The sequence below is a fragment of the Convolutriloba macropyga genome, chromosome 6, assembly GCF_964194025.1.
Source record: "Convolutriloba macropyga chromosome 6, txConMacr16.3, whole genome shotgun sequence".
NCBI lineage: Eukaryota > Metazoa > Xenacoelomorpha > Acoela > Convolutidae > Convolutriloba > Convolutriloba macropyga.
Window position 1 is genome coordinate 53,434,664 of NC_134473.1, and position 15,481 is coordinate 53,450,144.

A 15,481-nucleotide genomic window follows, 5' to 3' on the forward strand; every position below is an offset into this window, starting at 1 on the left:
AATTTGTGCATAATGGATTTGATTTTTGTTGAAGTATTTTGCATAAAATTGTCCAAAAACAACAATTTTTACTCTAAAAATACACATTTTTATTCTCGATTTCTAACTCTTCCATCATTTAAACGTGGTAGATGACTTGCTTTAACGCACACTTTCAAACACTTTTTCAGTACTTTTTCGGAACATTTCACATAGTTTTGAGCATTCATTTTGTCCATTTCATGCGTGTATTTCTTCCTTATTCTCTGCAAAGTTGCATTCTTTTCACCTCTGACGTGTGTGTGTCTTTTTTATGCAAAGTTTTTGCTTGACAATTTTGACTTTTCGAGTGACTTTTACGCCCTTGACTTTTTGCGTATCGCGTGATCTAAAATTCTCTCTCAATCTCAATTTCAAGCAGCTGAATTCAATTGGCGGCAATTTAAAACCAAAAGTCAAATGCAAATTGCGCCGAAACTGGTGCCATTTTTTTAATAGTGGTATAAGTTAACCTCTAATGTGATTATTTGAAGCCCACTATTGAGACTAATTCCCGTTTAGGCTCTTCTCACCCCCGACTGAAGCAGGTTGTAATCGATTAGAGCTCCCACTAGTCGTTCGAGAGCATTTCTTCCAAAGTTTAGTCGGTTATGTTTCAAGATATCTTTTTATTCGCATTATGTAGAAAATAAACTGTACTTAGATAGTTTTAGTCTGCAAAACCAGCAATAAAATCAATGTTTTATATGTGCTGATGAATAATCGGAGGATATATTAGAATAAAGCAGAATTCTTGAAAAGAGCAATTTAATTGTTTAGTATAAAATAAAAGATCCATAGTTACTGGATGAAACAAATGAGAAGAAACAAAAAAAGTTTTAAAAAGAAAGTATCAAAAGTAAAAAATGTTCTTGACAAAGGAGTTCCATTTGACTTGATTTTTAGATAGAAAATAAGAAAGAATTTGATTTCAAATTCAAATTTCTCCGAAAATTTCTGTAGAAGGTCTGCTAAAAGTTGTAAGAACGAAATGTCACATCAAATAGTACTTCTACCATAAGACGCACTTGTACCACTGATTAACAGGATAAAAAATTAAGGCTCAAATGTTCACAGATTTTCAAATTTCTATTAACTTAAGAGATTTAAAGCATTCGTTATCAGTGGAAAAATTGTACCCAGAAATATCAGATGCCAGCAACCTTGAGTTCAATATTGGTACGAAGTACGAAAAAATCTTCGGTTAACTCAAACATTATCTTCGGTTTTTTATCCATACTAATTTTGGTATTTGAGAATGCTCCGAAAACGTAAGCGCCAAACAGAAAAACCAAAGTCAGGAAGTGAATCACTGAAATTGATCATTATCAACTAAAATTAACAAACTCAGTTCCTGCAATAAATACGTAGCAAACTAAAAAATTATGCTGCAGAAACCAAAATTTCAACCAGAACTTCTAAATATAGTTTTTATGAGAAAACGGGAAACAAAAACTTTTGAAGTATGCAACTAAAGGTTTTGATTGATGAGGATGTATTTTTTATTATTAAGAGCTTCATGCACTTAGCTCACAGCTCGGGCAAAAGTTTGTTTTATATTCAGCCTGATCTTCGTTATTACGCTTTGTTGATTATTTCGCAAAAGGTCCGAAACCCATAACCAGTAAATATTAATGTAAAAAATAATAATAAAAACTAAAATGAATGTAACCAAGCATCGTTACAACAATCTTGTCAGTCTCCTCTATTAATTAAAAAAACCAACTGAAAAAAAACTGTTTGCGGACACATTCCGTACTGAGGGATAGCATCTGTACTTAATTATTTTCCTAGCGTCAAATTCCAAACCATCTCTATTTTTTTTTAATTTTGAGGAGCGTTTATAGGATGAGTAATCAAGTAGATGGTTTGATAGCAAAAAATATTTACTCAAATTAGCAGCTCAATGACAGCAGTTGTCTCGGGACCGCAGTCGACGTGTCCTTAGCAATTACAAGCACGATATTATTTGAACTTGTTCAAAATGGTCTTGATTTTATATTGTCCTATGATCTGTAGCAATTAAAGTTGCCAGTCCTATCACAAATTTAGAGCTTAATCAGGTCAGTAATTTATTTAATAGCTAACTTATAAGAAACAGCGAGAAAAACTCTTTGAAAGTATTTACTGTCTCTCAGAACCTTTGAAGCTTCTCCAAACGTTCCAAAAACATTGATCCTCGTTTGCAAATACGCACGAAAAAATGTGACACTCGAAAAAAATTAAAGACAATATTTTTCACTAAATTACATTTAAAAGGTATCTTTGTGGACCGCGGGATCGCTCTCCTCAATTAGTTCAATTTCAATCCTCTTGAAGTTTTACCGTCAATTTGACAGTCCCAGGAAGGGTTTTCAGTAGACCGTCTTTCATTTAACGTCCAAGGTTAATAATAAAACCGTGTGCTTAAAAATAATTTCTAGAGGTTCTGTATGTCGATATGAGAATCTGAGGACATGAAAATTATCATCAAGGAAATTGAGCTATTTTATTTTTCCGTATTCCTATCAATTGACCTGTCTACTTCTGATTGGGGCTCCACTGACTTATTGAACTTTCCTTAAATTCTTGTAACATCTGCATAAAACAAAAATTCATTAATTAGGCATTCAGGTTAATGGTTAATGTAGATCCAAAAAAGAGTACAAAAATGGACCCCTATGTCTCTCTACTTGTAACTGGAGCAAAAATAGAGCTTTACTTATATGGAGATTTTTTCAGTTTGCTGTCTATTTGCAAGATACGGGGCATAGAAATGCATAAGCCAAAATGGGTGTTTTTAATGATTCAGGTTGAAAGGGATCGTATCAAATGCTTTAGCAAAAATCTAAATAAAAATATGGATACTGATTTTGACTTCAAGCTTGGTGAAACTATCACATTATAGCAAAATCTCAATAACAGAGGAATGGCCTGATCTGAAACAGTGTTGTTCCCGGCAGGGGTTGCGCTTTTTTGTTAAAAGTGCTCAAATTTTTTTGAAAACGATTGAGGTTGCCGATTGGTCTATAAGGGCCCATGTCAGCTTTGCTGAATCTTCATGATGAGGCAGCACATGAAAACGTTTGCAGCCATAGAAAAAGCAATAAAAGTTAACAAGCAAGCTGATCTTAAAGAGGTTACTATTTTAAAAAAAAACTGAAGCTTTCAGTAACAATCGTGTAATTTGATCGAAAAATTGGAAGCCAAACTTAGATTCCACTGCTTTTTTCAGAACAATGACTGCGCTTTTAGAGGCCGACTGCGCTCTAGCTTAACTTTTAAGTGACCGATTGCGTTCAAAAACATCAGGTGCTGAAATTCAAAACACTATTGATTGTTCAATTTATAGACATATTTGCTCATCTAAACTCAGTTTTTTGCAACCTCTTAATTACCCATGGAATCTATTGATGCTCTTATTGCTGGAATCACCGCTGAGGTTACAAAAGCAGCTGTGCTGGGTGTTGAACAACAACTAAAGGAGCATCAAGACCAATGTAATCAGAGGTTTGCTGAACTATGGGACTTTGTATCAAGTCTTGACAACAGATTAAGAGAGCAAGAAAAGTACACCAGTAAAGAATCTATAATTATCGATAACCCGCCCAGTGATGCTCCACATGAGGAAACTTTTCTACCTCAGCTTCTTGTTTTTCTCAATAAAATGTACAAGAAAACTGATATTACGATTTCGGAATCGAGATAAAAAGCATACCATATAGTTCCTGGAACCGTACCCCTGCAAAATAAAAAATGCCCTCAATCATTGTCAAGTTTGTCCACTTCAACGATAAAACCGAGATATACAAAAATCGTAGGATGCTTAAATCATTGAAAAACGAAATCAACAACAAAAATATTTGCATGAAAGAAAGACTCCCTCCATTAGATGCATTTGTCAAAAAACTTGCTGAAAATAAAGACCTCATAGCGGTAAGGAATAATTGCAGAGTCCCGGTGATGTGCAAAAACAATAGCGGTAACAATGTGTACGTGAAAGTAAACAATGCCTCTGGTGTGGACAATTTGAGACATCCGGTTGTAAGAAATGTTGGCAGATCTAAAACTTTCCCAAATAACACGAGAAATCCTTTCAAACGGCCTCATAATTTGATGATGACTGACGATGACAAAAATATGAGATTGTATGCCTCAAAGTTGTCAGATCAAAAACGGCTCATGCGAGAAAAACTGAATCATTGTGAGACACAAGGATCATACTTTTGTCTAATGCACATTGCTTTCAATCCGATTGAATAAACGAACAAAACTTTCAGTTCTCAGTGCATAACAAATACATAACGAATCCTTTTTGAGCTTAACCTTGTTTTCATCCACACTTCAACTTTCACATTAAGACCTTTGAGTTTTTTTTGTTAACCTTTTTGGGCTAAGGGATTTTGTTCCAATAAGGTACAACTTTTCATTTCATTGAGACAATAACTTACAAAATTAAATAACAAACACCTGTTAAATAGCGACTTCCGCGATTTGATTGTAGTGTTTCTAATTTTGGATACTAGACGTTCTCTTTCTTGCAAATCTGACTCAAGCTTCAACAAAAGAAAACAGAATTGCGACTTCCGCGATTCTCAAACACTTAAAATTTTCATAATCAATCAATATTGCAACTTCCGCAATTCCTGGTACCAATTGAAAATTTACTCGATATAAATTATATGTTGACTACTCTAAAATTGCTACTTCCGTGAATTACGATTCCTAAGTAAAGTTTTATATATACTTTTTGTTTTAAATTGATTACTCAGAAATTTCTGGAATTGATAATTTTTTAAGAAGGTGTTTGTTTCTAAAAAAATTATGGGAACGCATGACGTTAACTTTTGTTTAACATATGGGATTTAAGGATTTGCTTCAAACATTCGTTCAATTCAAAAAAAATTGATGAGCTTGAAATTTTTTTTACATCATCTTGATACAAAGCCTCACGTTATTGCTCTGACTGAAAACTGGGCATCCAAAAAAACATTAAAAGGATCATTTCAGCTGACAGGTTACTCCAAGTTGAAAACTTGTGATAGAGAAAGTAGAGGTGGAGGATTTTTTTTCAGTGATGAACTAGAAATAATACAAAAGACAACTAAAAACCACCAACAAATCCTCACTGTAGAAATGGAAACAGGCAAAAGCAAGTGCTTAGTATCTGCTTTATACAAAGCCCCAAATTACTCAATCGACAATTTTACAGATCATCTGGTTGAATATTTCGAGAATACAAAGTTATGTCGATACACGTTTTCTGTGCGGTGATTTCAACACAGATATCAAAAAATTGAATTAAAACAGTAAAAATTACTAGAATTTCTCAAATTATTTGGCTATGATTTAAAAAACAGGTATGACTTTACACGAGAAAATTTAAATAGCCAAAGTGCAATTGAGCCTTTTTTGCTAAACACAATTGCAAGTTCTATGTAGAGAATACCAAAACTTCAGATCATTTTTCGATATTTCTAGAACTAGATATTGCAACAAAAAAAATGTCCCCCCTGTCCTAAGTTGATCAACCAACTACATCGGCTTAAAGATGAGAATTCACGTCTTGATATCAAGTTTTGGCTCTACAAAAAGTTTCAGGAACATAAAAGCTTCCTTAAAACTTTACAATTAAATGATGTGTTTACTGTCATTCAGGAATTGATTGTGGCGGCCAAGGAAACTTATATACACAAAAACACTATTTTCACTAGAAGTGGCTATATAAAAAAGCTGGGTTACCAATATAAACTTGTCGCAGAATAAACACATTTTATGGACTAAATATCTTAAAAGCAAGCTTGAGAAAGAGAAAGTGAAGTACAAAGTAGTAAGTAACCGGCTGAAGGCACTCTGCAGGTTAACTAAAGTTGAAAACTATGAAAAGAAAGTCTCTTCTAAACATAGTTCCCGGACTTTATTCCATATAGCTAAGGACATTAAAAACGACCAGATAGAAAACAGAAGTAGTTTGTTATCTTGTGATCAACTCAATGATTTTTTTGTGAACATTGCTCATCAACTAGCAAATAAAAAGGTTTGTCAAGATAATCTAGACACGTGAAAACTGTTACGAGTACCTTATTCCACCAAAAAACAAATAATTTTGAAGTATACAAGATAATTAATAGTTTACCGAACAAGAGTTCGGAGGACTACTACGATTTAAGCAGTCTATTATTAAAAGTCGTAAATCCAGTGGTGTGTGATTTGCTTGCTGATCAGTTCAAAAGGTGTTTTGATGAAAATGAATTTGCCGAAGTATTGAAGTTAGCTAAGGTTTTGCCGTTTCACAAGAGCGGTGATCGAAACGACGCTTGTCATTTTCGACTAATCTCTTCACTACCAATTTTTAGTAAGGTTTTTGAAAAAATTTTGTTCAAACGAATTGAAGAATTTTTCAATATCAATAAGGTTTTATTCCCCAACCAATTTGGGTTTAGAAGCAAACGAAATACCATTGATGCGGTAGCAGAGGTTGTTGAATTTTTAAGGACAAATGAAAATCTTTGAACACCATCTAGCTGCATCTTCATTGATTTAACTAAAGCTTTTGACACGGTGGACCATAATTTTCTGCTTAAAAACGTTATGCATACGGACTCAGAGGGAAAATATCTTCCCTTGCTAATCGATAGCAATATGTAAAAATTAGGAAGCAGGTGTCATTTATAAAAGCAATAAGCATCGGTTTGCCTCAGGGTTCAGTCCTGGGTCCCTTTCTATTTCTGCTATACATGATGATCTACCTGTAGTATGCCAGCATTCGAAAGTAACTATGTTTGCAGATGATACAAATGTTTATGGAACTGCTCATGATCTAAACACTGTCAACAAAGACATGACAAATGTAGTGAATTGGATGACTGCTAACAAATCGACTGCTAATTTTGAGAAAACGAAAATTGTTCTTTTTAACAAAGACGAAAAACCAAACTCAAACAAGTTAATTATAGGTACAGAAACAATTTAGAGCAAAGACACAGCTAACTATTTAGGAATACACATTGACAAAGAACTTAATTTCAGGAAGCATAAAATAGTCAAACAAAAACTTCAACAAATCACATCAAGCTTATTTCAATTGAAACGCTTTTTCAGGCAGCGAACTATGGTAAAACTTTACAAAACTTGTGTTGAAGCAGTAATTCCTTATGGGGTTCTTATTTTCGGGTGCGCTAAAAAAACAGATCTTAAGGACCTAGAATGGTCACAAAACAAAATCTTGAGAATTATATTCTCTTTAAAATATCTGAAAGCTTGAGAGATTTGAAAAATAGAGAAAAAAGTAATTCGATTTTTAAAATACATATTTATGGGCTGTTTAAAAAAATGTCCAGCATGTGTTCGACAGGATCACATTAACGAAGTTTTCAAAAACATTATAACCGAAAATGAAATTGTCAAAGGTATGGGTGTTCACGGACGAAAAAACCTTTGAAAACAAGAGAAAGAGGTACTACTGAGAATAATAAGCCAATAGTAACAAGGGTGAGAAAATGATATAGCAAAATTCTTCAAATGGATGAAAATCTAATCAAATCAGTAATGTCTGCTGAAAACAGTCAGTTAGAAATACTAGTTCATGATTTTAAGGATAATTTTATTCTAGGTGGCAGCGAGTTGGTAAATGTTTTTGGGTAGATAGTGGTTTTTTCATGGTCTTTTTAAAATATACTTTTCTTTATTATAAACACTGATTGACTTGAGGTTCTTGGGAAGAAGCAATTTTTATGGTGAGGTTGTCGATGATAGAACAAAAACTGATAAAGCTCAAATTTGTCCTGAGGAGACATCACTCTGACAAGTCCATTGACCTATTTGATGTGCTCCCAAAATACATATAACTTCTTGATTGTAAATAATTGTGTAATCATTAAGTGACTTAGTCGATATGTGTTTGGAAAAATTCATTATTATATTATTATTATTCATATTATTATTATTATTATTATTATTATTATTATTATTATTATTATTGTTATTATTATTATTATTATTATTATTATTATTATTATTATTTTTATTATTATTATTATTATTATTATTATTATTACTATTATTATTATTATTATTATTATTATTATTATTATTATTATTATTATTATTATTATTATTATTATTATTATTATTATTATTATTATTATTATTATTATTATTATTATTATTATTAGTACTATTATTATCTTTTTTTGTTGCACTGAAATGGGTGAACTGACGGAGTAAAATTTATTGAGAACCTTATTGTAAAAAAGCGCCGAAATAAACTGAGTTTCTCAGCAATTTTTTTTGCCTCTGAAAAATTTCTCGCCGTATGTTTCGCACCTATATATGTATGAATGTTTGCTTATGTTTAGAGATTCCTCAAATTCTTATTGTAAACTTTTAACCGGATCAAATTACTCCCTCGCTTTCTCAAGGTTAGCAGTTTGTTCTCCGAAAGTATTCTCTGAGGTAACAAGTGTTGTGGAGTCTCAACCCTCTGTTTGGTTTTCAAGGGGAATCGATTTACAAGCTCGCTACAACGGTTCATAAAAGACCTACGCAAGACTTCATTTGTTAAATAGCGACTTCCGCGATTTGATTGTAGTGTTTCTAATTTTGGATACTAGACGTTCTCTTTCTTGCAAATCTGACTCAAGCTTCAACAAAATAAAACAGAATTGCGACTTCCGCGATACTCAAACACTCAAAATTTTCATAATCAACCAGGATTGCAACTTCCGCAATTCCTGGTACCAATTGAAATTTTACTCGATATAAATTATATGTTGACTACTCTAAAATTGCTACTTCCGTGAATTACGATTCCTAAGTAAAGTTTTATATATACTTTTTGTTTTAAATTGATTACTCAGAAATTTCTTGAATTGATAATTTTTTAAGAAGGTGTTTGTTTCTAAAAAAAATATGGGAACGCATGACGTTAATTTTTGTTTAACATATGGGATTTAAGGATTGGCTTCAAACATTCGTTCAATTCAAAAAAAAATTGATGAGCTTGAAATTTAATTTTTTTAAATTATCTTGATACAAAGCCTCACATTATTGCTCTGACTGAAAACTGGACATCCGAAAAAACATTAAAAGGATCATTTCATCTGACAGGTTACTCCAAGTTGATAACTTGTGATAGAGAAAGTAGAGGTGGGGGATTTTTTGTCAGTGATGAACTAGAAATAATACAAAAGACAACTAAAAACCACCAACAAATCCTCACTGTAGAAATGGAAACAGGCAAAAGCAAGTGTTTAGTATCTGTTTTATACAAAGCCCCAAATTACTCAATCGACAATTTTACAGATCATCTTGTTGAATATTTCGAGAATACAAAGTTATGTCGATACACGTTTTCTGTGAGTTGATTTCAACACAGATATCAAAAAATTGAATTAAAATAGTACAAATTAATAGAATTTCTCAAATTATTTGATTATGATTTAAAAAACAGCTATGACTTTACACGAGAAAATGTAAATAGCCAAAGTGCAATTGAGTGCATTTTTCTCTGAAAGATGTAAAAAAAACGGGTGCTGAATAAATTTCAGTCCTCTTTAAGGATATCGATACCTTGATAAGACAATGTTTCCTTCATGACGGTTTCAACAATCATTTCTGCAATGTAAATCAAGAGTTCCACCATAACTTCCATTACGCCTATTTTTTCATGACAACTCGAAAACGATTGTCCAGATAGTTTTTCGGTTATATATCACTTGTTAATCATGTCTCAGTAGGAAACATTTTTATCAAAATCTTTCTGGCTGACTAATATGTCCAGATTGAGTCGCCGTGCTATCATCAGCGCTGATTGACAATTTATTAGACCAAATTTTAGCATATCTGGTTATAGTGCAGAGCTTGCGAGTGACATGCTCACAATCTTTTAATCTTTCAATATGCGTCCTCTATTGTGATACTTGGGCCAAGGAGTTAGTAAGTGAGATGTCGGAGGATTCTTTTCTTTCCCTCATTCATTTTTGGCAAATAATTTTGCCAAAATGCTCTGTCTTCCAAGTTCTGAATTCTCAAGGCTGACCAGTTTCAAGAGGACGTTAGTTTGACTGTTTCAATTATTTTAACTACGCCGGTCAACCGTAAGCGTTCTAATTGGTACGGATAGTGCTAAGTCGCCGATTTTATTCTTTATTAGGAGAGACTACTTCCATCACACTGAGTCTCTGAGCGTATATTCTTTTCCTATACAACAAAAAAACACTTCGGTTCCCATATGATAACATGCATTTGATATTTTGTTCTGATTAGATGGTTTTTTATCGCTTTGTTGATTAGTTTTTGGTTATACTTTGAATTGCAATATGTTGAGGGTCTCACGTATCTCATTTTTAATGAATCAATTTCGGCTTCCAGATTCTGCTTGATATCATCCAGTTTACATGTTAGTTCACTATTTTTCTCATTTGGTTTTTTGGTTTGAAAATATAAGCTCCTTAATTTTTGCAAACCGAAAAGCCGCAATTAATGTTCCCCAAATGTTTAAACTTATCATCAGAGAGTCCTGTGCATGCTGGATGGAACCATACAAGGCACTTAAAGCAGGGGATACTGTACCCTTCACTGTTTGTTTTACAAATGCTGAAAGGATAAAATTCTTTTGCTCCTTTTTGTTTGTTTACCAGGTTCATTAAATTGGAGGGAGTGGTAGTCGGACAAGGGTTCGCAAGGCTTGACAAAAGCCCGGACTCCTGGCCAAAATGATATATGGCAACCGCAATGACCAACAGTTCAAGATGGAAACAAGGAGGCTCGTTAATGTGCGTTCGCACATGATAATCCGACCCAAGCTCATCTACATTTTTTAATTAATTGTCAACCAAATGAAGAGATACTGAAAACTTGATGTTTGAGTTTAAAAAAAACGCTACACACCCAAACTAGTAATTGAATTACATAATGCCATGCTTCATTAGAGCGCTCACGAGACAAAACCCTAACTACACAAAATTACTTTTTTCTAACTAAAAAGCAGATGCGACCTTCATTTAAGGAGACGGGGTAACAAGTCGACAAAAAGAAGAAATAATGAGGCGAAACTCAAAAACAGATCAACTTTTTTAAACCACATAACTTCAAACGTCTTAAAAACCAAAAGATTCACTAGATAAATTTCCCAAAACGTCACTGAGAGATATTAAGAGCTGTCTTTGGTTCGACTAAGCCATCCAAACGGACCAAAAGTGCAGATTAACTAAAAAATACAACTAATTTTCGCAAACACAAACTATTTAGGTAATTAAAACCACTAGGTATCGTATTAATATTATGTTTTTAATTTCAATTTTTATTTGTACTTTTTCAGTTTTAAAATATACTAAATGTTGAGTACGTTCACCTGGGCGTCAACTGAAAATCATTGGGATATGTTATTACGCGAAACTGCTAAAAGAAGAGAAAAAGAAACTTAAATATTGACTGCTCTTAAAAATTTTAAGAAAACGCACGCTGTCCAAGAAACAAAACATCAGTTATTACATCATATCAAAAAACACGTTAATTTTTGAATTACAAAGAATTAAGTTGAAGCTTTCAATGATGAGATAATTTACAAGTTAACGAAAAGAACAAGAAATGGGATGTTGAAAAATCTTTGAAAACGAATAACATCATAGTCTTTCAGACTATTCGCTCTAATCTGACTGCATTGAGTAAAAAGATTCATTCATACCTCAATTAGGAGCTTACGAGACGGCTCAACATTTAACGGCTACATGAGGAATAGAAAAATCAGGCAAAAACGGCAAATTCAAAAACAGCAAAGCAAGAAAAGTGTCGAAGCCATTAAAAAAAGATCTTTTCAATTTAAAAAATTTTCTTTATTTTTCAATTATTTTTTAAACAGCAAAAGAGTTCGTCTTTTATAACAACATGACTTCATAAAATCTTTACATATTATCAAATATATTAAGACCATGAAATTTCTTAGAAAACCGTAGTATCAACTCCATTGAAATCAAGTTAACGGAATTCAATAAAAAACGCTAAGTTATGCCTCGATGGGAAACAAAAGATCTTCGTCATTTTTAGGCCATCACATATTCATCAGAATAAGTCTCGTGACAATGAAAATTACAACAAATACAGGCAAAAACTAAAAACTTCACAAAAAAAAAGAGATGAAAGCGTCGAAGCCACTTAAAACATACGCTTTTCACCGAAAACTCTATCTATGATCAATTGAACGTCTTTGCTCAGTCTGCGGGAACTTTAAATATTAGGATAATGTGATAAGAAATAAAAATAATAGAAAAAAAAATAAAAAAAGTTAACCGAACAATTTACAGAAAAAGCATGAAAAATCGTGGCTTTGAAGTCGTCAAACCAATAGTTAGAAGATAAAAACGCAAACCAGATTAATTTTGGTTGCAGTAGAAAAAAAAGATTTTTGTCATTACGGAGACCGGTTTACATTTCACAAAAATAAGCTTAAGGTTAATGTTCCAAAAAAAAACAAAACAATTTTTTTTAAAGTCTTATTTTTAAACAGCCATTAAATTCAACATCTTTAAAAATAAGTCAACTATTATTAAATATAAGTCAATTATTACAGTATGCCTTAATGGGAAATCAATGATATTGGTTATTCACGAGTCATAAATAAGACAACGCAATAGGTCTTAAGAATATGAAAACAACAACAAATACAGGCAAAGAACCAAAAATTCAGTCGAAAGGTGCAAGAAAGTCTTGCAAACATTTTAACCATAATCGTTTCTCTGAAAACTTGATCTATGATTCATAGAAGCTCTTCTCTAAACCGATGGCAACTATCAGTATTAGGATGATGTGATAACATTTTAAAAGGAACCAAAGTTACAAAAAAAATGTCCAAAAAAATACATGAAAAAAAAATTAGCAGAAAAAAACGCTAACAGGATTAAATCTGGTTGCAGTAGAACGGCTTTGTGTCCTGTCGTCACTGATACGGGCCTACACTGCACAAAAATGTGTTTAAGGTCATTTTTTTTTAAAAAATTTCAAATACTGATTTTTAAAGCTTTAACAGCCGTTAGCTGTCCACTCAAAGTTTTAGATAGTTTCACCTAATTCTCATTAGGAAGCCTATTGAACTTTTGGTCAACAAGTATATATACCATAGGACTCCAAAAATTTAGTAAAATCTCAAAAGAAATTCAAAATTTCTTTAAAAATTACGATAACTCAAGAGTCGAAGCCAAAAAAAGGTGGGTGCTTCCTTGAAAACAAATTTTTCGTTCATTGGGCATCATTTAACTGTAAATAAGGTTTGTATTTATCGGAACCTCAATATTAAAAGTGAGTATTCCCTAAGCGACTTAAAGAAACAAAATAAATTAGAAAACGTTTTTCTAAAATAAAAACAGCCCTTAAATTGAAACAGAATTTTTTTGATAGTAAACTTCGCTATGAGACCAAAACTAGCTTTTTTATTGCCTTTTGTCAATTTGCAACACAAAATTGCTTCAATTTGAAGCGTGAAATGTAATTTTGAATTAATATTTTTCGAGGAACAAAAATTACGCTAAAAGTGAACAAAATCATGCCAGATATGCCGTGTTCACACAAAACTTTAGACCTCGATAACTGCTCGAAACATACGAAATTAAAAAAAATCTTTTTAATTTCGAATTCTATGTCGGACGAGCTTTTTAATGAAACCACTCACATTTCTCTACGATGAATATATCGATCGGCCAAAATTGTCTGAACAAAAAAAACCCTTTGAGTATATAGTTCCTCCTCCCTCACGTGGGGTCGGAACAACTAGCTTAATAGAAAAGGTCTGACTGGAAAACTCTCTAAAGTAAACTTCTATTCCTTAAAATAACAAGTGGGACGCACAATTAGTGTGTGTGTGTGTGTGTGTGTGTGTGTGTGTTTGTGTGTATGTGTGTGTGCGTATGTGGGGGGGGGGTTGCAATATAACCTAAATCGAGTTTGAGCCCGATAATGTTTCCTTTTCTCTGGTTTGTTGATTTTAGTTTACGAGCCGACCATGATCGTGCAAAAGAGCAAGGGAAAAATTATCAGCGATTTGCATCCTTGAAGTTGATTTTTCTGTTCCAGAAAAAATTCAGAAACAAAAGTAGGAAAGAAAAAATCAAGTATTAAATCTAATCAAAAATTCTTAAAAAAGTCATTCATACACTAAGTTCAGGACGGCTCTAGGAAAATGTTGACAACGCTAAGTTGTGTTTTTTGATACCTAAATTTCTGGCTGAAACAAAGAGCTTCGTGAAATTTTACAAAGCGATATGCTGAAAATGACCGGATCTCAGGCTAGGATGCAGGAAGTTGTAAACGCTGGACTAATCAGTCAAAGAATAACACCTTTGATTCGTAACATTTTTACCGCTATTTAATTTTTCCCATCTCTGGGAGATTTTGTTTCTTGTATTTGGACACCCACTTTGATTCTGAGCAGCAACAATTACATTCACTCTAAAAACAAAAAAAAAACCTTAGTTGCTTAGTTTGTAACGTGGACAAGATAATTTGCTGAATCTTTCAATGGAAAACACTGGTGGCGTGCGGAAGATGGCTCTAAGTTTGAGGAGGAGGGGTTAGGAACGAGGGGTGGAGTGGAATGGTAAATAGCGGCCAATTCAGGATTTTTGCCTATTATGCCCACCTAAAATTCAAATTTTAGTTTGCTTTGTTAATGAAATTATCTTGAATTCAACACAAACCTTAAAAGAAATTCGACGCCTGCTTTCTAATAAAAATGCCTTGTTCTCTGAATTTTGAAAAAAAATTGCGTCAAATATAAGCGAGACTAGAACATGCCAAATAAAATTATGAGGGATTGTTGCAGCCATTTTACAGACGGTGTAGATTATTATATCATTGTACATGTAAAGCTACTACCCAAAAGTCGAAGCAGTTACTCACCTGAACATAATTAATAGTTCCTTTGGCATTATTTATATTTGTTATTTTGTTAAAAAGAATGCGACTTGGACTCATTCTTGTACCCTATGGTATCTATTTTGGGCAAAATACACTAACTAACCTCACGTTCAAAATTTACTGCTCTTGCTTTTCTGGTGCGTAAAAAGTTGTAGACTGCCGCGAACTGTGCTTTGTAAAAACTACAATGCTACTAATATTGCCTGATTAAACAATAAAACATACCCTAGAAATTCGCTTGGTTGAGTCATGTTAAAGAAAACTGTACCACGGGCGCTTTGGTGCAAGATTTCGTTAAGATATTTTGTCGTAGGTTGTTTTACCAAAAGAAAATAGCCAGAAACAACTTTCAAATCGCCTCCTTTCCTCCGTTGGTTCATAAAAGTTTCTTGCGTGTGTGGTCAAATGATTGTTTTTGCATTGATTATATCGATCAGCGACGAAACGTTTTTTAGTTGTGTTGTAAATTCTCATTTACTGCTAACATTTATATACAATATGTCCATTTAAATCCGAACAAATAACTATTCAGTTGATAATGAAGTGTTCGGTGGAGTTGTTAGTATGATCATGGAGG

At 32.9% G+C, this 15,481-nt stretch overlaps 1 protein-coding gene across 9 annotated transcripts in view; it reads right to left on the bottom strand.

Annotated features, from left to right (window-relative positions):
• The window catches only part of LOC142341759 (uncharacterized), a 114,098-nt gene that overhangs the window by 83,162 nt on the left and 15,455 nt on the right, over positions 1–15,481 (bottom strand). The gene's annotated exons all lie outside the window — the stretch shown is intronic.